At 40.3% G+C, this 25,570-nt stretch overlaps 1 non-coding gene across 1 annotated transcript; it reads left to right on the top strand.

Annotated features, from left to right (window-relative positions):
• Positions 1-5,555: 5,555 nt before the first annotated feature.
• On the top strand, positions 5,556-5,628 carry TRNAR-UCG (transfer RNA arginine (anticodon UCG)). The gene has a single exon. It is a non-coding gene; the product is annotated as a tRNA-Arg (tRNA).
• The last annotated feature ends 19,942 nt before the right edge of the window (positions 5,629-25,570 follow it).

Below are 25,570 nucleotides of genomic sequence, written 5' to 3'. Positions count from 1 at the left end.
ATACAAAACACCTGATGGTGAGTATCACTGTTGCTAATGTATATTAGTAATACCCAGTGCATAGCCAAACCGCTACTTTCGCTACGCTATTACGTTTACATTAGTAAAGTTATATAGTTGGAAAAATGAAGTTAAAGTTATATAGTAGGAAAAATAAAGGAAAATTTAGCCTCGAAGCTGCAATTGCAATTAATGAAAAACACGCATGAAACCGTTAATGTCAGAATAAGAACCAAATTATAATTCATTAAAGTATATGAATAAATAAATAAATAAAGATTTACTAATAATCACGCCACGTTAACCGGCCCCGTGATAAGTTCGTAAAGAACTTGTGTTACAGGTACCAGATAACGGATATAAATGTAAGATTTTTATTATACACATACATATATTTAATAGACATCCATAACCCTGGAAAATACATTTATATTTATCATACAAATATCTTCCCTTGGCGGGATTCGAACCCGCGACCCCCCTGTGTAGTGACCATGTCACTTACCACTACACCAGACGGCCGTTAAATGGTTCTTCTATTCTGCTATAACTCCCGCGTTTGATGTGATTTGATTTATAAAGCTATTTTTCTATTCAATTTTTATTGACTTCGATTATACTTGTCAAATATTAAAAAAAACAAGATTATTGAATAAAAAAAAAATTGAATTTCGTGCAACCGTAAAACGATATCTTACTTTCTTTAGAATGCTTCTAGAATAAATACCCGAAAACCAACATCAAACTCTTCTTTACTAAACCTTAAGCCCTCGACGTAAAGTCTCTATTCGTACACACAAAAATAAAATGAAATATGTCAAATACACTGGCGTGCAATCGAAAGTGCCGACTTTACGACCGTTCGGCGTAATCGATCGTATACGTGACGAGTTTACGAAGTGCACACAGGGCTCCAAGTGTAAATTTTATGGCCATTTTAAAATTCCATCAGCGCGTAATAAAAATAAAACTATCATACAGTCAACGTAGAACGGGGTTTAACAGATAACGTGTTGAAGACTATGCATTTATGATAAAATATCACCTTTTTTTTCTGAAATTTAATCTGACTAAGATATTTTCGTAAATTCGATTAAAGGCATTTTCGACCCATTCTTTTTATGTTAATTTATTTACTTAAAAACTGGGTGTAAGTGAACAGACTCTTGAAAAGGAGAACAAAAGTCGAAGAACTAGTCCGTGGCCTTATTTTACTTTTCCCCCTACTCTAAACGTCAACATCTAGACTTTTTTACTGGTGGTAGAACCTCTTGTGAGTCCGCGCGGATAGGTACCACCACCCTGCCTATTTCTGCCGTAAAGCAGTAATGCTTTTCGGTTTGAAGGGTGGGGCAGCCGTTGTAACTATACTGAGACCTTAGAACTAGTATCTCAAGGTGGGTCGCGCATCAGTAGTAGGAAGAACTACATTGAGGATATAATATCATTATGTTATATAAATCGGATCTGTGAAATGTATTAAGCGCAATGATTGGGTTATTGTGAATACACAGGTAAGAATTAATATCCTGTTTATTGCTTTCGCAAAGCATTCTACCGTTCTGAAAAGTGGTAGATTCATTTTACAAAAAATAGACATTTTGACCCCAGGCTTAGAGGCAGTTTTATACGCAGCGGCTCAGCTCTGCCCTCGGTATTGCTGATGTCCGTGAGTGACGGTAATCACTCACCATGAGGTGGGCCGTATGCTCGTTTGTCTACAAGGGCAATAAAAAAGGCGGCACATAGATTTGTGACATCTATGGGCTTATTACCTCTTAAAAGCTGTGTAGAGCGTGGACTGTATTTTGTACTGGTCGCTTCCATAAAGCTATATTCAGAGTGAAGGTTATTTTTATTTTGTTTTAAGGTACATACGTGCACGTACGACTAGAATTTTTTATTGTCTTACACTGACTGTGTGGCCACACTTATTAGTGTGTTCCCACATTCAAAAACAGTCATACAAAACTTCATGTTTAGGATTGCCCTAAACAGTGCACCGTTTGCTCATCTAACTATCCAGTCTCATAAAAATAACGAGTCAATTTTGACACGAAAAGTGAAAGAATAATAACAAGAATTTATTATATTATTATAACTCCAGTCCCATGCCTTCGGTTACTTCAAACAACTTAATACTCTAGAGCAATACGTGACGCACAAACAAACTTGCTGATCTAATTAATGTATTGCTCGTATATTTACGTAATCTTAAGTTTGTATTAATTCATTTATTATTTTATTAGTGCAGTGTGTGCAAATGTACCTTATACTTGACTTTAACTGGCTGCGCTTAGAGACATCACAGCATGAAGATCGAATAGCTTAGTCTATTGCGCGGCAGAATATCTGGGTACCTGGTATGGTACCTGGTACCATCTGGATGGGTGACGAATGGTACCTTATGATATGTTGTTGAGAGCCTTTTTATTTTTAACACGCTGTTAATAATTGTTGTTGGTTATGTATGTTTGTTTCTATGTAAGTAATTGAATCTTTGGACGTAATCTTCATTGACTTGAGGATTAACATAGAAACCTGCTCACGTATTATGGCTCGATGATAATACATTAATTTTATAATATCGCGTTAATATTTCGACCGGTATCAACAAGATAGAAAGAATTGTTGTGAAATATATTGTTAGTTCGGTTTGTTGTTTAAGTGTGTTTTTTTAGTTTTTCTCCTACATAAGTTTTTAATATAAACACAGCCATTTGGACTCATAATATTACCTTACTAATAAGTACACCATTTTTTTTGCTTATAAACAGCCAATGACCGAGCTAAGTTATTATGGTAACTTTTTTTTTTCTTTCCTACCTATGCTGATAGCCTTGAGAGGCTATTTCAGCTTCACCCTAACGTTTGTAGGTGAGGTCACGGGGCTCAAACCCGAGATTATGGTAACTAAGTAAGCTATAAAACAAACAACTTCAAAACTAAACTGACAAAAGAAAACATAAATATATCATCCCGAAGCGTTCGTCTATACTAATATTATAAAGAGGAAAGATTTGTTTGTTTGTTTGTTTCGAATAGGCTCCGAAACTACTGGACCGATTTGAAAAATTCTTTTTCCATTAGAAGCCGACATTGTCCCTCATGAACATAGCCTACTTTTTTTAAATTTTTTATTTATTTATTTATTTTGGTTTCATGTGTGTTTTAATGTTTCCGTAGCGAAGCGAGGGCGGGTCGCTATATTACATAAACCAGTTTGCAATTCAGATGGCTTTCGCTGCAATGCAAATACTAATAGATGCACGCCATTGTACGCGTACACTGGCGAGCAAAAACACTGCCGGCCATTGCAAATTGAATTTTCATAGATCCGGCACTGCCGACGGCTTGCTCGACAATGGCTTTATAATATGTGCCCAATTATCTACATATAGTGCGAACTTCTTTTCGTAAACGGCAAGCATACAGACGACAAGAAAAAGGTTAAGGTATGAATATCACAAAGTCAATGCTACTGCACTTGAATTTTTTAACTATCGAAGCCTATTTCGTCTGGGGTAAACTTTTTTTTAATTTTCTTTATTGCTTATTTGTGTGGACGAGCTCACAGCCCACCTGGTGTTAAGTGGTTACTGGAGCCCATAGACATCTACAACGTAAATGCGCCACCCACCTTGAGATTTAAGTGCTATAGTCTCAGTATAGTTACAACGGCTGCCCCGCCCTTCGAACCGAAACGCATTACTGCTTCACGGCAGAAATAGGCAGGGTGGTGGTACCTACCCGTGCGGACTCAGACGAGGTCCTACCACCAGTAATACGTCGATTTTTAGAAGAATTTTTAACTATCGAAGCCTATTTCTTCTGGGGTATACTTAACGGCCTCCTTAAAAGTGAACTGAAAAACTCGAATTAATCTTTCGGTCGTAATTACATCTAAAAGTAGAACATGAACAAACATTACATTGCATTGAAAGGACGATTTTGTTCAAACAAATATAAATTTGTTAGTTCCAAAATAATTAGGGCTAAACAAGCATTTATATGTTTTAATATAAGCCATTAATTTTAATAATTCTAGGGAGAGGTCGTTAAGGTCATAAAAGTATTGTAACGATATTGATTACTCTGCAAACTAATGTTTATAGAAGTGAAACTTCTTTAGGCGCGTCGAGAGTAAATTTTAACTTGTGACTGAATTGTTACGGCTAGAGCGATAAGATACAACGTAAGACGAGCGAGAGTGAGAAAATAGACAGAGCGACTCGCGAATCACTCGACTTTGGAGAGAGGGAGAAAGCGAGCTAGGTTGTTTCATTTATACATATTTTCTTTATGGGCGTCGGCCACTAGATGCATTGTTATTAGTTTCTCATTGCTCCTGATGGCAGTAACATATTAACTATTTTTATGTTATTATTATTTAAAAAAAAATATTTTTCTATATCTCATTTATAATTATAATGGTCAAGGGGTCAATAAATGGTCAAGAGGTCGTTTCTCTTATACACAGCGTTTCCTATTGCAAGAAAAATTTGCTTCAAGGATGAAAAACAAAGAAAACCACAATGCTGCACACCAATGCTGCACACTGAATTTTTTTTCCTACCTAAGCTGATGGCCTTGAAAGTTCATTTCGGCGTAGCCCTAACAACCAGGTGAGCTCGCGGGGCTTAAACCTGACGACGTTGCTAACACTAACCCTAGCAAGAGCAGTACTTTGCAGAATTTACCACCGGATCGGAAACGCGACCCACTGAGAAGATCCGGTGAGAAACTCAGTGGGCTGTGTCTGTGGGTTAACTTACTCGCCGAGCTCTTTGTCGCAAGCGACGGGTTCGGCGAGAACGATGACCAATGCTTGAGGTATCTAAAAGCACCGTGAGTGGATTGGGAGGATCAAAAATGACGTGTTTTGGGTGACGGCGACTGTTTACCATTCGGTCCGCAGGATCGGGAAAGTAGTTTCCGGCGACTACGATGATAGGGTTCTCGTGTCGTGCCAAGAAAAAAATAAAAAAGCTTTCTCGAAATCGTATTTAGATAGTCCTGACCTTCTAAAGATACGTGTATAAATTTGACAGCTGTCGTATAATTAATTTAGACCTCATGCGTTCTAGACGTTACACAATTGATACTTCGACGTCATGTCTCAAAGTGTGTGACGGCATTCGCGTTGTTATCTAGGAGCTCCAGTGAGCACATAGCATCAGGTGGTCCATGAAATCGTTCACCTATCCATGCAAAAATATATTTAGCCATACAAACAACACACTAATATTACCTCTACTTAGTAATATTAATGGCGTTAATTACTGCTTCATTTTAATGTTCAATCCATTCGCTTTTGCTACTCACTGTACACAAAATCCCGTATACAGGATAAGTTATCACACAACAATAACTTACAAGCTTGGACGTGGAGGTGACAATTGTATTGATTATTCTGTCCTTCAAATCATAACGCCAGATTGGGACTGGTATTGGAACGAGATGTGAAATCAACCCTTGCAGATCTGCATAATGTCATACTAACTAAAAGCGCGATAGAACAAAAGCATTGCTTATTTAACACGTCACGTTCCGTTGACCGTGTGGCCTAATGGATAAGGCGTCGGACTTCGGATCCGAAGATTGCAGGTTCGAGTCCTGTCACGGTCGTTTCCTTCACATTTTGCATAATACGATTTGTCTTTGAAATTTTTCGGACAAAGTTTTAATATGGTATTAATATTATTTCAAAAATAATCACCCCTTTAATTATTTTTTTATTGCTTAGATGAGTGGATGAGCTCACGGCCCACCTGGTGTTAAATGGTTACCGGAGCCCATACATATACAACGTAAATGCCGCCATCCGCCTTGAGATATGAGTTCTAGGTCTCAGTATAGTTACAACGGCTGCCCCGCCCTTCAAACCGAAACGCATTACTACAAATGGCTGTAGAGGTGCTTATCTTTATAACAATTAAAACTCGTACATTTTTAAGAGTTCATTCTCATTCTCACAAGATAGAGGAGGAATAGATCGACCGAAGAAGATATGGACGGAGTGTGTGAATGACGATATGAGAAAAAGAGAAGTGAGTGTTGACGGCTGATAGAAGAGAATGGAATCGAAAAATTTGCTATGGGACCCCACCTAGTGGGATAAGGTAGAGACAAAGAAGAAGAAAACTCGTAAATTCTTTGATATTTTTACGCAAAAAATAAAGCACAGCTTTATACCCGTGTGCAGGAATCCATACTCAATGCCAGTGTTCAAAATCAAATTGTATCCACTGCATTTCCATCATATATCCGCACTAATAATTTCTCATGTATCTTCCTATTTAACTCCCTAATCCTTCCTCGGATTTAGCGAGTCGTAGACAATAATCAGAGCAACTTTCACGGTTTATTCTCGCGCTGAATCCTTATCTATATGAAATAATTACAGTTTGCGGAGAGTGTGACTAGACTGAATGCAACAGTCATCCTATCTCTACTATTTCTGCAGTGAAATTATCAAGAGCTCTCTTTTAAGGAGTACGTCAACTCCAATTGAAATTTAATTTTTATTTTTCAAGGAGGAACGCGATGGATATGGCTTTTTGAGTTCCAGCACCTAACTAACGTATGCAGCTTTTTCTTTCCTACCTATGCTGATAGCTTTAAGATGCTATATTAGCGTGTAGGTGAGCTCTCGAGATTCAAGCCAGGAGGCGTTGCTAGCACTGGCCCTAGCAAGAGCAGTGCTTCGCGGAATCTACCACCGGATCGGAAACGCGACACACTGAGATGATCCAGCGAGAAACTCAGTGGGCTGTGTCTATGGGTTAGTTAACTCGCCAAACCAGGTGAGGCGAGCACGGTAACCGGTGCTTGAGGTACCTAAAAGCACCGTTAGTGGATCGGGAGGATCCGAAATTACATGCGCTACTTTGTAGATTTATGTTTAGGCATCTTAGAATGTTTTTTTTTTTTATTTTCGGGCCTACTATACGCCACTGATAAAAACCAAAAACAATTCTCATTTGTTTTACTCGACAGCAAGATTTTCTTTCGTATGCAATAAAAAACATTCTTTAATAGAATACGTCATGTAACCACTACACACTCGATTGTTCCCACATCCAGGAGCTCCCCTGTTTAATTTAATATAAATAACGTCTCATTCCTTCCCTTCTCTTACAAAACAGGTCGGTATGTGAAACGGGGGCCTGCAAATTCTAACATATCACATGGAGATGATGCTACGAAACATTTAAATAATAGCAGAAATGAATAATTATTTGTTTCGTTTCTGACTAACAAATTAAAATTGTTACGACATAGTTTGTGAAACAAGATATCAAAGCTCAGTAAGTAATTTGGCTGAAGTTTTCACGTCACTCTTTTGGGTTTTTTTTTTGTTGTTTTTGCATATATTTTTTGCTTCATGCTCATATATACCTAGGCGGCACTGAAAATTTCGGGAATTAACGAAGTGACACAACATAACTATTTAAAAATGTATTTATTGCTTTTCGAAGTATTCTCCGCGAAATTTGACACATTTTTCCATACGATGGAACCAATAATTAAAGCAACCATTCCATTCGGAAGTTGGGGTCTCCAAAATGGCCGTTTTGTAGGCGTCCACAGCTTCTTCAGGTGATGAAAATCTCTGTCCCCGCAATTTATTCTTTATTTTAGGGAAAGTATAGAAATCATTAGGTCTTAGGTCGGGGCTGTACGGCGGATAGTCTAATAATTCTATGTTTTCTTGCTCTAAAAACTCTTTTGTTCTGTGCGCGGTGTGAGAACTCGCATTGTCGTGATGGAGGATGGTGCGGCGGTTGCAGTTCTCTTTACGGAGTTCAGAAACGACCTGTGGCAAACAAATGCTAGCATACCATTCTGCATTAACCGTTCTTTGTCCCTCAAGAGCAATAGTCGTAACATGGCCGGTTTTGGAGACAAACGTGGCCACCATTTTTTTTGCAACACTTTTTTTTTTTTTTTTTTCCTACCTATGCTGATAGCCTTGAGAGGCTATTTCAGCTTCGCCCTAACGTTAGTAGGTGAGCTCGCGGGGCTCAACCGGAGAGTTGCTAACACTGACCCTAGCAAGAGCAGTGCTTCGCAGAATCTACCACCGGATCGGAAACGCGACCCACTGAGAAGATCCGGCGAGAAACTCAGTGGGCTGTGTCTATGGGTTAGTTCGCTCGTCGAACCCTTCGTCGCAAGCGACGGGTTCGACGAGGACGGTGACCGGTGCTTGTGGTGCCTAAAAGCACCGTTAATGGATCAGGAGGATCCGTAATGACGTGCTTTGGGCGACGTCGACGGTTTACCATTCGGTCTACTGGGTCGGGTATGTAATTTCCAGCGGTTACGATGAGAGGGTTCTCATGTCGTGCCGCCTTCTCAAAATGGCGCAGCGATGCCGACTGTAGATACTTACTAAGGGAGTCGAGCTCCAGGTCGTCGTGGAGATCCACATTCCTAAGGAACCAAGGCGCTCCGACGGCTATCCTGCAGAATCGTGATTGAATAACCTGAAGGGATTTCAAGTTGGTGCGGGCTGCGTGAGCGAACACTACGCTTGCATACGTCATGACGGGGCGTATACAAGTTTTGTAGAGAGTTACCTTATTACGGAGGGACAGTTTGCTTCGACTACAAAGCATTGGATAGAGTCGTCCTAGAATAAACGCGGCGCGGTCGCGTACTGTTTTTATATGGGGACGGAATGTCATCCCTCTGTCGAGGATGACGCCTAGATATTTGACCTTCGAGACCCACGGAATGGGCTGGCCAAAGAGAGTGATGGGACTAACGGCGGAGGTGTTTGCGCGCCTACTACGGAGTGGGATGCTCGAAGTGATGTTCGGAGGGCGACCCCTTTTGAAGAGCACCGCTGCGCTTTTCGTGGGATTGATGTCTATTCGCCACTTCCGGAACCACTGTCCCAGGGTGGCTACTGCGATCTGGAGTCGCCGATGAAGCAGCGACATCTTCCTACACGAGTAGTAGATAGCCGTGTCATCGGCGAAGAGCGCTAGATGGGTCTCCGGAGACCGGGGTATATCATTGATATACAAACTAAATAATAACGGGGAGAGCGCGGAGCCTTGCGGGACTCCGGCGGTCAGTTGACGGGGACGAGAACGAGTTCCCTCTACTCGATATCGAAACGAACGGTTCGACAAGAAGTCTCGTATGATGAGCACGAGTCTGTCTGGCACTCCCATGTTGTACAGTTTATAAATTAAACCGTTGTGCCAGACTTTGTCGAACGCCTTCGCGATGTCGAAGAAGAGGGCGCCGGTCGGGATTTGTTTACGCCTATTTAGTCCTATCAGAATGTGCTCCGTGAGGCGGTGCACTTGTTGTACGCACGAGTGTTTTGAGCGGAATCCGAACTGTTCGTCAATGAGAATTTTGTTCGCGGTAACAAAATCCCAGAGGCGTTTCCTAAGGAGCCGTTCGTAAATTTTTCCTATCGTCGAGAGGAGACTAATCGGACGGTAACTAGAAGTTTCGTTTGTCGGTTTGCCCGGCTTATGTATACCGATAACGTCCGCTTCTTTCCACACCGCGGGAAAGATGCAGTGCGTCATAGCGGCATTTAAAATTGTAGCTAACATTGCTATCAGTTGGACTGGCAAAAATTTTAGCGCGCGGTTGTGGATGCCATCGGAGCCGGGTGCCTTCCTAGGTTGGAGGTTGTGGATCGCGTCTCTAACTTCGTCAGTGGTAATGGGGGGTAACGCGTCCGAGGGCGGCAGGGAAGCTCTGCGCTCGACCTCCCTGTCGACTAACTCGGTGTGTTCGGGGTCCGCGTGTTGAGTGCTGGTGGTGCACTGCTCTTGCAGTGCATCGGCCAGCAGCTCAGCCTTGTCATCGTCATCGAATGCCGGTGGTTGGCCTGAAGGGCGTATGAGGGGAGGCATAGTAGCGGTAGTTTCGGATTTGAAAGTCCTAGCTAGTCGCCAGTATGCTTGGTGGGAGGGCGCGAGTTGTTCTAGATAAATATGCCAATTATCGTTACGCGCGTCGCTTAAGCGGGAGTGGACTTCGCGTTGTAGACGACGCATCCGAATCCGGTTTGAATGCGTGGGAAGACGATCGTAGGCCCGGATTGCCGCGTTCCTAACTCTTAAGAGATTCCTAAGATCGGGGGACAGTCTGATGCGGTGGAAGCTGTCCTCCACATCGACTTCTTTTGAAGATCTAATGATCGCGGAAGAGATGTGATCGGTAATGATGTTTATGGATTCGACGGTGTCCTCGGGGGATGGATTCGAATCCGGGCCGCAAGGGAGGATTGGCGGAGCGGCGTCGGCTAGGCACGTGCCCAGCTTATTCCAATCCACCATGGTCCTCGTAACAGTGACTGGGTTGTGAGGGTGACCGAGCTGCATAACGACAGGTCGGTGGTCTGAGTCGAGCTCTGACATTGCTTCGATGGAACGTAAGCGCAGAGTTACGTTCCTAAGCAATGCCAGGTCTATAGTGCTCGGACGGAGCGCGATGTTATACGGATAACATGTTGGAGTTGGGGGACCGACTATTTCAAAGGTGAGGTCGTCTATAAACGCGTCGAGACGCCTACCGTTGACGTTTGTACGATGACAGTTCCACCTAGTGTGGTGGCAATTTAGATCGCCTGCCAGGATGACAGAGTCTCCCATGCCGAACAGTGACTCGATGTCACTGCTCAGAAGGGGCTTGTCCGGGGGGAGATAAACGGATGCGATGACGATCGGCTGGTGTCCCGTCAGCGAGATACGGCACACTGACGCCTCGATATGTAAGAGCGAGGGAGTATCGAGAGGGACAACGTGCAGGGCCCGTCTATAGTAAATGGCAGTCCCGCCTTTGGAGGCGGTGAGTCTGTCATTCCTAACCATGACGTAGTTCGCGACTTTCGGGTCGCGACGCGAGGGCTTCAGACAGGTTTCCTGCACTAATAGAATATCTACAAGATTATCGCGGAGGAATTCAAAAATTTGATCGCGTTGCCGCGCGAGTCCGTTAGCATTATAGAATGCTAACGTAAGGGAATACGGTTTTTCTCTACCTTTTTGCGCCATTGATTATCGGTAAAGATTTTATAACGTACGCGACACGGACTCGTAGACGTCCATGTGATCGAAAGCGGCCGCGAGCCGCTGTTCGGGGGTTACCGACCTACGTATCGCGTCTGCGAACGATCGCAGACGGTCGAAGTTGACTGCGGTGACGAAGTCACGCACGAGCGCGAAGTCGTTGACGGCAGAGGGTTGCGGGGGACGGAACGCGGGCGCGGGGCGAGGTGCGAGCAGGGGCTGGGGCGCGGGGCGTGTCACGAGCGGGGGCGGGGGTGCGGTTTCCGTTCCCGCCTTCGTATACGGCAGCGGTTTTTTCCACGCCGACACCGTGGGTTCCGCAGCCGGCACGAAGGCGGGTTTCGGCACTGAAGGCGCCGAAGTCTTTGGGCCGACGGTTCGGGGGGCTGGGTGGGTCGGACGTTTTCGCGGAGCCCTAGGACATCCACGGTAGTTCGCGGGGTGCCCTTGCTTAAGGCATAGGACACAGCTTGGAGGTTCGGTCGCGGTTTCCCTAACACGCGAGCAATCTAGTGTGGCGTGGTCGCCGAGGCACTTTACGCAGCGGGGGCGCGCGTGGCAATTACGAGCCGAGTGGCCGTAAAGCTGGCATCTGTAGCACTGCCCGGGAGTGCCACGTCTATGGGGGGCTTCAATTGAGATCCCGGATAGGCCGCAAATTGTCGTGAGACATGCGATCTTCTTTTTGGCCTCCGGGGTGGGTTCTAGCGCTACTAGAATCATGTTGTAGGGCTGTTTGCCCCGCCCACTGTGCATCCGGTGCACACTAACTAGCGGGAGGGACTGAGCGGTCAGATCATCCTTAATGTACTCGATATCTAGCTCTTTTGGGACTCCGCGTATTACTACGCGGAGCTCGCGGTCCTCCTGAAGAGCATAGGTGTGAAAACCTATGTTCTCCTTTCGGAGGTATGAAGAGAGGGCCCTATGGTCGCCCGGCGTTGCGACCTTTATCTGAATCCCATGCGCGACGTTACGCGCATGGGTATAATTAATTTTATTTGCCTGAAGGGCCTGGGAAACGCGGTTCCACGCAGTTTTTTCCTGGAGAATCAGCGGGGGCGGGGCAGCTACTTTAGGAGCGGGCGCGGGTTTGGGATGCGGCGGTGGGGTTACACGGCGAGCGGAGTCCGACTCCGGTGTCACGACTACCTGCGGGCGGGAGGCGGTCGCGGATTTAGTCTGCTTCGTCGTGGAGCTCCGGGACTCCACGGCGCGAGTACGCTTTTTACCGCGCGTTACGGTTTGGAACCCATCCGAAGTTCCAGGCTGAGGGCTTGACGCGGATTCGAAATCCATCTCCGATTCGGTATCGGAGCCTGAACTCGAAACGATCGAGGTCGCGACGGACGAGACGCGCGATGACGTAGTCGACGCGGGCGCGGGGGTGGGGGTAGCGCTAGGCGCTTCTTGAGTCGCATCGTCGGAACGTGCGCTCGAACTTAACGCGGCGGCGGAGGGCGCGCGGCGTGCCTCCGAGGCACGTTTGAAATACGTTGCAACACTCCGTGAACGAACAATTTTTGTTGGCTTTAACTCATTTTCGAACACCCAAACTCGTGACTGGTTTTTTGTTTCGGGTTCGTACGCGTATATCCAGGATTCGTCACCTGATACAATGTTGTACACAGCATTTGAGGATCCTGCGTGGAATCTTTCGAGAGTTCTGACGCACCAAGTAACGCGAGCCGCTTTTTGCTCTTCACAGAGCGAATGTGGTATCCATCGGGAAAACAATTTTTTTACACCTAATTGTTCATGCAAGATTATTTGTATTTGACTCATGCCAATGTCTAAAGTTGCCTGAATTTCGCGGTATGTCACATGTCGATCTTCCTCAATCAGCTTACGCACAGCATCAACGTTTTCTTGGGTGACTGCAGTTTGTGGACGACCTTGACGGGGATCATCACTGAGCATCACACGTCCACGTTGAAACTCAGCAAACCAGCGATAAATTGTGGTTTTGGATGGGGCTTCATCACCAAATGCAGAAATCATCCGGTCAACACACTGTTTTTGTGTTAAACCACTTCGAAAGTCATAAGAAATCATCGCTCTTGAATTTTCTCGAGTCAATTCTATTTTCTCAATGACTAATCAAGTTTGACAAAACCTCGTGACAAGACCGAGAATCTTTTTTTAAATAAATAAATGGTATTCGATTTTTAAAACCAAGGAGTTTTCAATTAAAAAGATTTTAATATGACAGGAACAGTGGAAATATTCCATTCCCGATACTTTTAGTGCAGCCCTCGTAATCATAACGTTGTAAGACAAAAATAATATTCCACTAGTTTTATAAACAGAAAAGCATTAGACGAATTAAACTACAGTAGTAGTAATATTACAAAATTAGATGTCTCGCTGGTGACAAATCCAACGCTAGAAATTTGTGATTTCATTATTATCTGAGCGTACCTATATACTATCATATCATCAATCCAAAGTCATTAGATACACAAATACACAAAATATAGTGAACCGATTTTTAAAAAAACATTTGAGTTGAATTCAACATTTAAATGCCATACTATTTTATCTAACTATAATAACGGGAGGTGGTGACTGTTTTTAAATATTTTTTTAATGCTTTTATGGGTGGACGATCTCACAGCCCACCTGGTGCTAAGTGGTTACTGGAGCCTATAGATATCTACAACGCAAATGCGCCGTCCACCTTGAGATATAAGTTCTAAGGTCTTAGTATAGTTACATCGGCTGTCCCACCCTTCAAACCGAAACGCATTACTGCTTCACGGCAGAAATAGGCGGACTCACAAGAGGTCCAACCACCAGTAATTATGCATATTATAATTTTTGCGGGTTTCATTTTTATTACATTACAAACTACATTACTATTACAATGTAATTATTAACAACATTGGAATCTCAATCTGATGTCTCAAGGTACTTACGATGTGATAGCTTTGCTCTTACAAAATCTCACTAAAACGATAACATGTGACACCCGAACCTCTCATAGTGATATGCAACTTTTTCGTAGAACCAACCCTCATGGTGCCCCGCTCGAGGGTTGACAAACATCATATCTCCTTCCGACCGTTCGGTGCAGACACGTTAAACACAGAAAGCTATAAAAATTGCGCAAAAACGATAAATTTTCCTGTAATATTCAATTAAGGTGACATTTCTGTGGGGCTACCGCTCACCATAGAAGCGTTGTCGCTATTATTGAGCTCAGTTTTGGACATGTGACATTAATATGTGGAAAATTTTTCATTTCACGTTCGTTGAATATATTTTATTAAATTTTACCCACAGACACAGCCCACTGAGTTTCTCGCCGGATCTTCTCAGTGGGTCGCGTTTCCGATCCGGTGGTTGATTCTGCGAAGCACGGCTTTCGTTAGGGTTCGCGTTTGCAACGTCGTCAGGAGCCCTGTGAGCTCACCTACTAATGAAGGTTACGCTGAAACAGCCTCTCAAGGCTATCAGGTTAAGTAGGAAAAAAAAATCTAATAGATTTTGGATCATATAGCTATGCAGTTAATGAGCTAATATCTTCTTCCTTGTCGAATCACTCTTGTCAGAGAGGTCGTGGTCGTCATTCAGTATCATTGCTGTGGGCAAGATGTTATGCGTATCACGAGCAATCACCACTTCCTCCGGTTTGTGGTGAGCCTGGTACACTCGTGCAGCAACCGCCAACTACCGACTTGACTTGGTCGCTTCATCGCATTGTGTTTTAAAAGCGTTGAGTTATTTTCAAATGAAGATCAGTGAACGAGTCCAGGATGAAATTCATTCAAGAAGATCATCTTAAATCGTGACAGGATGATTTAAAATATCACTACAGTTAATTATTAGTATCGGAAGCATAGGTGGTAGGACCTCTTGTATTTTATATTTATTTATATTTATATATTTTTTTATATTTTATATTTTATATTTCTACCGCCCCTATTTCTGCCCTGAAGCAGTAATGCGCTTCGGTTTGTAGGGCGGGGCAGCCGTTGTAACTATACTGAAACCTTAGAACTTATATCTCAAGGTGGGTGGCGCATTTACGTTGTGAATGTCTATGGGCTCCAATAACCACTTAATACCAGGTGGGCTGTGAGCTAACCATCACCCACCTAAGCAATAAAAAATAAAAAAAACTTATATGATCTGTCTGGAGGGCGACGAATATTATATGCAAATGATGTTTCACTGTTTCGATGAGATCGTAATCAACATACTTCAGATATGAAATTGCAGTGTACAAACTTATAATTTCAATCAATTATAGCCGAATTTCGACTACTGAGGGATCACTAGTTACTACAATTTCACATGGGCTTCGCTTTATTTAAAGTAGATACGTAAAATGCTTTGTCCGGTGCACCTCTACTGGCGGTAGGACCTCTCGTGACTCCGCGCTGGTAAGTACCACTACCTTGCCTATTTCTGCCGTGAAGCAGTCGGTTTGAAGCGTGGGGCAGCTGTTGTAATTATACTTGAGACCTTAGAACTTATGTCTCAAGGTGGGTGGCGCATTTACGTTGTAGATGTCTATGGGCTCCAGTAACCACTCAACACCACGCGGGCTGTGAGCTCCTCCAATACAAAAACTAAGCAATAAAAAAAAAATACTTCGAGAAAACGTCCTGTTTCTGCCCTCTCTCAATCAGTAATGACCATATTTACGTGCGTAGCGTTTTTGTCTGAACGGAAGCGAACAAAAGCTTACGATAGTCATGAAACTAGTATAATATTTAAGTCATGAAATATTCTACAAAGCAATGATCTGACTATTTTTTTTAATATTTATAATAATACTTATTATACAAGGAACATCAACTCTAAATAAAAATATATTAATCACACTTTAAAAAAAAAGTTCTTATTAATTTTACGTATGTATTTACAGTATTACAGTTTAAATAAAATGATGCTTACAGTTTCATGGTTGTGGTGTAGGAATGAAATCAGCAACTTATTTACAATAATGTTTTAGCTCTATATATTTAAATTACGTTAATAAAATTAATGTTTTTAACATAATTCCCACATTCCCCGTGTAACACATGCAAGCCGTGAGCCATGTATTAACTATACGAATTGATCTCAATATGAGAATCAATCAATCTCAATTGAATCAAAATAGCATGTGATGATCTTCTGTAAGGCTTTTGTGTTTGTTAGTCCTAAGACAGAGCGGTTTTGTATACAAGATTTAATTTAGCTTAGAGTAAATCCTTATTTTTATATATTTATAAATAAATAATTGGTATAAAGACGGTATTTGTATGTATAAAAATAGATAAATAAATGGTACACGTTGTGCTATATTTTTGTAAGAGCCATTCTTTCGTAATGTATAGTTATCTGTGATTCGATACGTAATTTAATGTTGAGTTACTAATCATTTGTCGACAATGGCGGAAACGTGACGTCATCATTCATGGGAATTCCTCTGCGGTGTATTTGTCACGCAGCTCAGCCGCACTTGCCGTCCATACGTCATTGCTCTAGTAGTGGACAAGGTGTCATAGAGTAGACACACAAACCTTATACCTTTAAACGAGCAATTCTTGTATATATTTATAATCTGAATCTCAGAAACGGCTCCAACGATTTTCATAAAATTTAGTATACAGGGGATTTCGGGGGCGATAAATCGATCTAGCTACGATTTATTTTCAGAAAATGTTGTTTTATTCGTGTTTTCAATAATCAATTTTATCGATAATCAACTTTGTGACTCTTCCCGACATCTATTGGCGAATAATAATACTATTTTCTGCTTTAAAGACACAACAAGCGATATAAAAAAAAACAGAGCAAAGCTCGCTCATCGTCTAGTAATATTAAAAGAGGAAATTTTGTTTCTGAAACTGAGTTTCTCGACGGATCTTCTCAGTGGGTTGCGCTTCCGATCCGGTGGTAGATTCTGCGAAGCACTGCCCTTGTTAGGGTCAGTGTTAGCATCACTCCGGTTTGAGCCCCGTGAGCTCACCTACTTAGTTAAGGTTACGCTGAAATAGCCTCTCAAGGCTATCAGCTTAGCTAGGAAAAAAAGTTAGTAAATAATAATTGTAAATTTCATGGAATTACGCGTTCGGTGGATCTAGCATAAGCCTAGCAAGTTCTAGGCAGGCAGAAGAAAAGAAATAAAATTGTACTGAAAACTGTAAAAAGCATTACAGTTGGTGAATTAAAAAGTATATGAATCCAAAATGTTATCTGAAGAGTAAGATCTTTAGTCTCATTAATTTTGTCTCGACTTTACTATACTTACTTTGATTTCGTAAATTAAATCAGTTTCATTAAAAAATAACTAACTGTATGAAAATTTGAATAGGTATTTTTGTTAAGTAAATAATTTTCTACCTCAGTACTACACTTTAAATAACGTGTTCGGAGATATGTGCTCAGCCGTGGGATAAAATTATCCTAAGCATTATTTTCTCATAGCGGATTTCGTAAAAATCAATTCAATAATAGCTTTTGCGTAAAAAGTTAACCAAGAGACATACTTAATTTCGTATATTAATAAAATGTAACTATGTAACTTCTATCATATAGTATAACATAACAAAAGTATAAACGTTAATTATAAGTTTTATAATTTTTGAGGGTTTTTCATTTTTTGCAACGTTACATTAAAATTAAATTATATTAAAATTTAAATTTAAAAAAATGCTAAAATACAACAAATCCTATTTTCTGGATTGAGGAAGTTGGAATCGAATCAGCGCAACGGTCAGGGTAGCTAACTTCATCATCAACAACAGTCAATCATAAATCAGCAAAATATCAGTAAATCAGTAAATCAATCAGCATGAAATTCAATAAGTCTCTTTAAGCGCAATTCACGAAAACCTCAGAAACTGTCACATAATAGATTATCCGTTCTAGAGCTATTATTCTTTGTCAATTCTCAAGCATCTGTTAGGTATCCGATTATTGGTCTGGCACCGGCGTCGTACCGCCTTAAAATATTACCACGCATTACCGGACGCGTGTCGAATATTACTCGTTATTACGGGTTATTACTCGCGTAATATTCGAGTGTGCAGTACAATCGCCGTGTTTAATGTCGGCACTTGTTACTGTGGTGATAGTATTGTTTGGTTGAAAGAATGTAATATTGAATAGCGGCTAAAGTTAGTGAAGAATAAAGTTAAAATACTGTTAGCTATATTAATGCTGGTTTGTCTGAAGCTTATGAAGAAATGATTGGTCTAGAACAGATTAAAACGCATGTATAATATCGCATCTTCTTTTTGTAATCAAGTTCATATTGAATTTGAGGAACTTTAGATAGACGCATAGAGGCATTTGAGATATGGTGCTGGCGGCGCATGTCGCGCATACCTTGGACGGCTTTCCGGACGAACGCTTCCATCCTCGACGAGCCAAAATTTGACCACAGGCTATCCACGATATGCCTATATAGAGTGCTCTAATATTATGGTCATATAGCAAGAAAACCCTCTAACAACCTGGAGAAACTCATAGTGATGGATAAAGTGGATGAAAGACGATCCAGAGGTTGGAGCCAAAAAAGATGGTGTGACCAAGTGTCCGAGTGTTTGGACACGACACTGTCCCTCGCACTTCACTGCGCCACTGACCGATATAAGTGGCTACAAATTACAAAAAAAGGAAGAGATGTTTTCGGTAAATCATGAATATATTCTAGTATATTCTTATATTATATTAAATAAGTACAAATATTTCTCGGTGGTGCAGTAGTTAGCGGTCCTGACAATAGTCAGGGTCGAGGGACGCCGAGGGTCGTGGGTTCGATTCCCGCAGCGGACAAACATTCGTGGGATGAACAGGTTTGTTTGCTCTTTGTCTGGGTGCTTATTCTCTGTATATGCATATAATATTTAAAAGTATAAGTATATCCATGTGTATGCCAGTCTCTGGTACCCACAACACAGGAAACCGGGGCTGGATGACCATGCGTGATTTTTTTCCAGTTATTTATTATCTAGTATGATATGTTGGAAGCGAAAAAATATGCCTTTGATGGTAAATAGTTGATCGAATGAACAAAATATGTCCTTTTTTTCCCTACCTATGCTTATAGTCTGGAGAGGCTATTTCAGCTTCGCCCTAACATGTTGTGTCTATGGGTTAATTCGCTAACGGTGGATAAGGACGGTGACCGGTGCTTGTGGTACCTAAAAGCACCGTTAATGGATCCGCAGGATCCGTAATGACGTGTTTTGGGCAAATATGTACGTAATTTGGTCCTTAGAGCCGGATAAGATAACCTAAGCAAATGACGTACAAAAATTCCCATCTGATTTATATTTGATGGCAGTTCTAAACAGCTAAAGGGCTTTGGAAATAACATTAATATTTACACAACAAGAAACAGACGGCTCCAGAGGCATTAAACCTCACAACTACAAAAGTATAATTTTATCGCAATCGACATTCTGAAGTCGAATCGTCTCTTTAAGTGACCAAGTTTCGACAAGTTTTCGCATAAATTACGAGAGATAAGAGAACAACATTGTCTTTTGTCGATGGGAGGGATTTAGAGATGGTGGGGACTTGAAGTTCAAAATAAAATATTGTTTTCAATATTCGAAAAAAAAAATCAGATTTCGCCTTCTAGTGCGAAATTATTTTCAACTCACCACGGAAGTCACTCGTGAGGACGTGTAAGCTATGTACTAATTTTTTTTTTACTATTTATATATGTACACATAAAAATGAAGACATAGTACAGAGTAATAGGAAAATTATGTACAAGGGCACTGCTTATTTCTTTAAGAAATCTCTTCCAGCAGACCTGCGAGAGGATTATGAGAATAATAATTAAAAGTGATGAGTGTGTGTAGAACAGCTAAAATAACAAATACAACATTGTATTTAGCTTATTATTGTATTAACTTAGCATTTATTGTATTTAGCTCAAAATTTTCAGATATGCTTACTATTTATAACTAATATAAGTTTATCCCAAGTCCATGTCTGAGCGGCGGCATATTTTCAAAGTATCTTCACCACGAGATAATAACTTTTGGCAAGTTCAGTCCGTGTAGGTCGATTACGGACGATTCTACCAATATGTCAGTACGTGTGATTTTATGGGCTTACCTAATACAGCATCGGTGCTCTTATTACTTGTCTGGTCGATAAAGTAATAGGACAATTGAAGTGATTCTATTAGATTTTTAAAATTGTGTACGATTTGGAACGCTGGCATTTTCTAGTCCAGTGAAGTATTCAAGAATATAAACTGAGCCAAATAGAGTCCGTTACATCACTAAATGGGTTAATAATGCAAGCGATGTAACTAATACGAGTGCCGTTACTTTTACGATTAGCCCGGAGAATGGACCCACTCGAATCGTCAAATGGTATCCTACCGAATAAATGCCAGTTAGCGATTGTAATGCGCTGATATAAAACTCAAAGTACGTTACTGCCTATTCGCCGTTGAATCGATGGCCCATAAGAATACTCACAGAAAGACATAGGCGATGTTATTCCAGACCGATACCATCCAGCCAAAATACTGTGAAATAAAATGTATGCTGTATACCCAAATTATATTTTCATTATCGGTAAGAGCCTACTTTAGTTCACTTTTGAACATAGGCCTCTCTCAAGGCATGATGGGCGACCTGATTTGGGGCCTCTCGACTCCATCGCTCCACCTTGGCGCCTTGCACTACGTTTACTGGTACGCGGTCTCCACTCCAAAACTCGTCTACCCCAACGGATGAAGGTTCTTCAACAAATAGGACCAGCCCCTTGCCATGTTGTCTTGCTTATATTGAGTTATGTCGTTAACTCTGGTTCTCTGATGCATAACTTGATTCCTGATATGATTCCTTACAGAGGCATCGAGCATAGCTCGTTCCATAAGTGACTTTTGAGCTTTTGAACCGGCACTGCCTTAGTGCCCACGTCTCGTCTTCTTAGATCATTACTTGTAGGACATACTGGTTGTAGGCTTTTATCTTTAGGATTTTAGGCTTTGCGGAATGAAGGACTAGAAAACTCGACGAAGCTTACCAAAGTCTGCCCAGCCCAGCTGAATTCTTCTAGCAGCTTCACTCTCAAAGCTGTTTTTACGCAGACCTATTGTCTGTCCTAGGTGAACATATTATTTGAAAACTTCGAAAAAGAAATCATTTAGTATTTAAATTTAAATTATCAAGTCAGACAAATAAGCCTTGGAGCATATATGAGGTACTGTCTCTTAAAGTCTAGTTAAAAGAAGGTCTGTTCACAACATTGTAATATGTTTATGAATGATATCCCAATAAAATAGGCAAACATTTTTTTGTTTGGTACAAGCGAAGCGCGGTAATGCATTAAACTCCGTATAATGCAAGTGACAGAACACAATGCGCCGCGCGCGACTCTATTTCACGCACAAACGGATTGCGAGCACACTGTGTGCTCGTTCGTGCCCATACCCAAAACGATCTGTATGTGATAGAGAGCTTGGAAAATATCGAAGCTTTAGTTTAAACTTTATTTTTGTTTGCCGCTTACCCCGCCTATTGGATGTAGAGTACATACATGGTTATCATAACACGCACTACCACCGCTATCGAAGATTAGAGATAGAGAACTAGTTTTTTATTGCCCATTTGATGGCAAGTAAGTATCGTCACTCCTGGGCAGAGCCAGTGGCCCAGTCAAACCACTGTTAACGCAAAGTAGTAATAGCAGGATGAGCAAAAGTGGAATACCTTTCTACCTTCTAATAAAAAGCCGAAAAGATTATTACCGTGACTATAATAATGCTAAGGCATAAATAAAAATATTAAATATCTATTAAACTTCTTCGAGACTTTTATTTTAATTTATGATTTATTTCACTATTTAACAGTTTTTTATATTTAATAAATTTTTTAATTATCTAAAATGAATATGAATTATAAATAATCTATTCACATTCGTCGTTTATTTGTTTATTTACAAATACAATGATAACAACCTATTGATGATTTATGTTGTTATTAAGTTAATGAATACACATTTAGTCATACATTTAAAAATAATTTTGTTCTAACAATAAAATAGAAAAGATATTGAATAGAATCGCTTTATATGAAAAACTACATGATTTCCCTTGCCCAAGCCGATCATATTTCAGTCCGACTTGCATTTCCGCAGCCCAAGCTACGCTCCACAATTTATACAACGTTTTAGGAAATTGACTGGGTTTCTCTTCTATAAGTCCTTGATTCCCGAAGCGGATTGATTGGTTCAAATATTTTGCCTTTTCTATACTTATATATAAATCTACAGTAGTTTTTACGGATGTTCCGTTATAACTACTGAACCATGCATCCGATTGACTTGGTATCCATGTAGAAAATACATGTACTTGATGGATAGGCTAATATTTGTATGAGTGTTGGAGTCACTACACCAGTTACGGGGACGTTGATGATGAGAGTTTTGTAGGGGTGAGAAATAATGATGTTAATTTTATATGCTCAGCGAAGCGGACGGGTACAGCTAGTATATTATATTTATGTTAGTAATCAGTTAAAGTTAGTACATAAAAATGTTTTTGATTAGACAAGCCAATTATAATTAGATAACATTGTGTTGTGGATGCACTTGCAAATAAATACGTTAATTTTAAGTGACTAAATGTCTGTGTGCCAGCCAATATACTCGAATAGCAAACAAATAGTAATAATGAAGATCTATGTTAACAATATATGTCTTAGCGAAGATCTATTTTCTGATAAATAAAACACGTGACCATGAGGACTACACAATCCAAGCGTGTAGTTTTGTCAAGGATTGTAAAATAAATGAAATAAACGCAAAGTTACCATGAACCACATAAAGTTCAATTTCCACATTGGAAAAAGACAAAAACAAATCACTTAACGGTGAAAAGTAGGAGTATTTATACATGACTAGAGGTCCCGCAGTAGTCGAAATTCGACTATAATTAATTGGAATTGTAAGTTTGTACACTATTATGATTGTATTTTATACTTTTAGAATCACAAATTTCACCAAGACAACACTATAAAAAATATTAACAAAGACAAACAACATTTAATCTATTCTCAATTTGACAACAGACGTCAAGAACAAAAGTTTGGCAATAAATAGTATGCATGCGTGTGTGCGTCAAATACATGGTACGTAGTGTGTGTAACGTTTTCTTTACTGATTTAATGTAATTTTGATGAATTATTTAAAAAAAATATTAGCATTGTGCACTTCTTCTCTATATTCTTTATAAATGTGGAAAATTTCATACTCCTCCGTTCGCACGTTTTTCGTAAAAAGGGATACAAAGTTTTTGCTTCACGTTTTAATATACAGATAAATTGACATAAGGAACACAACTGTATTGAAATCTGACCTTATATGGGTATTCGCGACTAACAACAATAATAAATTTTGCTAAAATAGAGTTTCCTCTCTGAGCTATCCCTAAAATAATCCATCGAAAATTCCAGAAACTCGGTTCATATAAAATGACCCTCATTACGAAGGAATCGCCTTTCGACTTTGACAAACAGCTTCCGATGAAAAAGATGTATTTTTTCTACGATAAAATTGGAGGTGACAGCTTACTATAAATTTCATCGCAAGCGCTCCAATTCAAGCTGATTGACGTGAAAAGTTTGGGAACGTGAATCTTGTTTTTAAATTTCGATTAGAAGTTTTATTTGGTAATGATCATGATATTAAATATTATTTGGTTAGATGCTTAGGTGCATCGGAGCCTTGAAGAGTAGGTAATGTTTTATTGCATAAAGGTGATAAATAATAAACAAAATGCTAAGAAAACAACAAAATACCTACAGCAGTCAGTCTTATCATATATATTTTTACGGTATATATGACTAGTCCATTGTCACTTTTATTTGCTAACTCTATATGTACACCGTGTATATTTGTTAGTGAAGAAACAGTTTCAATATATTAGCTAAGTCCATTTATATCTTACAAAATGGAGGATCTCAGACTAGATATATTTTTATGCAAATGATGCAACCTGTATAATCCTGTGATAACACCTACATAATCTTTTATGATCTTCAACGCTCGAATCTAACTGTAATATAGTATATTAATTCAGGGATTTTTTCCAAAACAGCTTAGAATAAATATGGTTACATATTATATATACATATATTTGATAAAAAAGGAATCATAACACTCAATTTGGAAATTTTTGCTGCTGTAATGTCGAGCCATAAATGTCTGAAACTGTAAAATGTAGACACCATAGGTCTAGCAGAGCATTACATTCCCCCGACGTTGACCGTGATTGGTATTGACCAACGTAAATTGAGACTCCGATATTCTGTCTTCGTGGGCATTAATAAAACCGAAATCGTTCAACAAAGCTTAATATTTTTATTCGACAAATAAAATAGAATTTAATCTTGTAGAATGCTCCTCAGAAATTGTTTCTAAGATATTATTTCTTATTGCACATTGGCGAGTATGCGATCAATTTCAATTTACTGTTGTCATCGCTATAAAATTCGCACGTGATCACATCTAGACAAATAAATAAACCGCTTGCTTACCAATTTTATTGACGTAACTGGACTTAAGTGTGTGTGTGTGTCACGCCTGTTGGATATAGTATCCTCATTTTCTGCAATCGCTTTCGTGATTTCAGAGTACAAAACACTGTCGATACTGTTCATATCAGAATGAGTATCAGATATACGGTCAAAGTGAAATTCTTATTTAATAAGATTTAAATGACTTTATTTTCTGACACATCAGTTACTGATACTTAACAAATCACCTTCTTTGAGAACTAATTAGAATCGAGAACTGGTAATTTCACCCATAATACAAATTAAACAATGTTCAAAATTCACTTTACATAGTTTTTGAAGCTTTAAAACAAAAGCAACCTTGACTGAAATTGCAATTTCGCGACCCCACATAATCCATAATTTAAGGGTAAGAGCCTCAAGCCCCCATATTCCTTGAACAATGAGCAAATTGCGTTTTCAATAGTTTTACTATAATTCACTTTCTATTTGCGCACTTCTCGTCTAATCAAAGAATATTGAGTTTTTAGATGTGATTTTTTTAGATGTGACAGCACGTCGCACCAACGTGTCGGTCCTCCAAGAGCTCCAGATAAGACGAGGCTTTCTGCTTTCGTAGAGTTCTGGATTACTTTAGCCACATTGCAAGAAAGGATAACGACAGTTAGGAGAAGCTAATGGTGACTGGCAAGGTGGACGGAAGAAGACCACGAGGTAGAGGCCCGACACGTTGGACTGATCAGATCCGCACTACCCTTGACACCACAGTTCACGATGCTCTACACTCGACGTGGAATGATCCGGAATAGACTCTTGTTTCGAGGAGGCGGTCACGACCCTCAGTATTGAGGAAACTGAAGCGAGAAAAAGATGTGATTTAGAATTAAAGTATTTGTTAAAATGACAGACAATTGTAAATTTTATTCTCAGCAGTCTACAGGCTATTATTATTCATTCAATATGGTATTTTATTGGTTCACACTCTCGCAGTCCCTGTGCGCTGGTAAACAGGATACAGTGGCTTAGAGATCAGCT

Source organism: Bombyx mandarina, chromosome 04 (assembly GCF_030267445.1).
Source record: "Bombyx mandarina strain Sakado chromosome 04, ASM3026744v2".
NCBI lineage: Eukaryota > Metazoa > Arthropoda > Insecta > Lepidoptera > Bombycidae > Bombyx > Bombyx mandarina.
The sequence above is the reverse complement of the archived record's forward strand: the minus strand, read 5'-3'. Positions and strand labels throughout refer to the sequence as shown.